Source organism: Amphimedon queenslandica, unplaced genomic scaffold (genome assembly GCF_000090795.2).
Source record: "Amphimedon queenslandica unplaced genomic scaffold, v1.1 AMPQUscaffold_9800, whole genome shotgun sequence".
NCBI classification, from domain to species: Eukaryota; Metazoa; Porifera; class Demospongiae; order Haplosclerida; family Niphatidae; genus Amphimedon; species Amphimedon queenslandica.
In genome coordinates, this window is record NW_003549928.1 from 3,324 (window position 1) to 4,296 (window position 973).

The 973-nt window shown below is 31.0% G+C and overlaps 1 long non-coding RNA gene across 1 annotated transcript; it reads left to right on the forward strand.

The window, feature by feature from the left end:
• The first annotated feature begins 5 nt into the window (after positions 1–5).
• On the forward strand, positions 6–360 carry LOC109590598 (uncharacterized). Its single transcript, XR_002189402.1, has 4 exons — positions 6–17; positions 64–114; positions 160–197; positions 239–360. It is a non-coding gene; the product is annotated as an uncharacterized LOC109590598 (long non-coding RNA).
• The last annotated feature ends 613 nt before the right edge of the window (positions 361–973 follow it).

The window sequence follows — 973 nt, forward strand, 5'->3', positions numbered from 1 at the left end:
ACAAGTACCTAGATCAGGTATATCAATTATTTAATTAAATTGTACTATTTATGTCATCTATAGCTGGAGCTACAAGTGCATCTAATCAAGTTACTCATTCTCATGCCCATGAAAGTATAGTAAATATGATCTTTACATAATATTTTTTAAATATTTTAGATAGCATATGTTCTCTGTGTAATAAGCCATGGTATCAAGTAAGTTAATAACTATTGATGTTAAACTTAATATCAGTTAGGCTTGCCATAAAAAGGAACAAATGATCACACATGAAGTATCTTTTTGCACCTGTCGAAAAGTGACAATGATATGATGTGCTGAAGCTATAGTATAAACTATATGCAACTTGTGATTATTACACTGCTGCTTATTATAGGTTCTTTGTTTTAATTAGTAATCAAAAAATTTAGAAAACAAGTTCACTAAATACATAATAGATCTAAATAGTACCAGATTAATTAGGCCTATACTACAAATAATAATATAATGTTATAATAATCAAATTATTGTTGCCCATGAAATATTTTCTATTGAGCAGAAAGAAAGTCACAAACAGTTTTAACTTCTTCTCCGGTTATACGATACTTTGCCTTGGCCTGTATTTCGGTGCCACTGAAATCCATAGTGATGTCAACTATACGCTTTTCTCTGGGCAAATTATCAGGATTAGGAATATCAATGACTAGTTGGCCAATCACTGCAACCGTACTTTTGCCGTTTTTGTCTGTGACGTATTGAACTCCAACATTAGGAGTTGAATAGATATCAAAAAGCATACTAGTCTGGCTTTGTCGTGATGGCGTTATAGAATCGGTAATAACTTCATCGGATTTTGCTAGTTCTCCTTTTTCTAAAAACACACAAAATACATCATTACATTTGTATACTTTTTGCTCATCATGATAAAACTTGTAATGCTGATTATGCTTATCATCTTTAAAGTGTAGAATTACATCTATCCCATAAGTAGCAT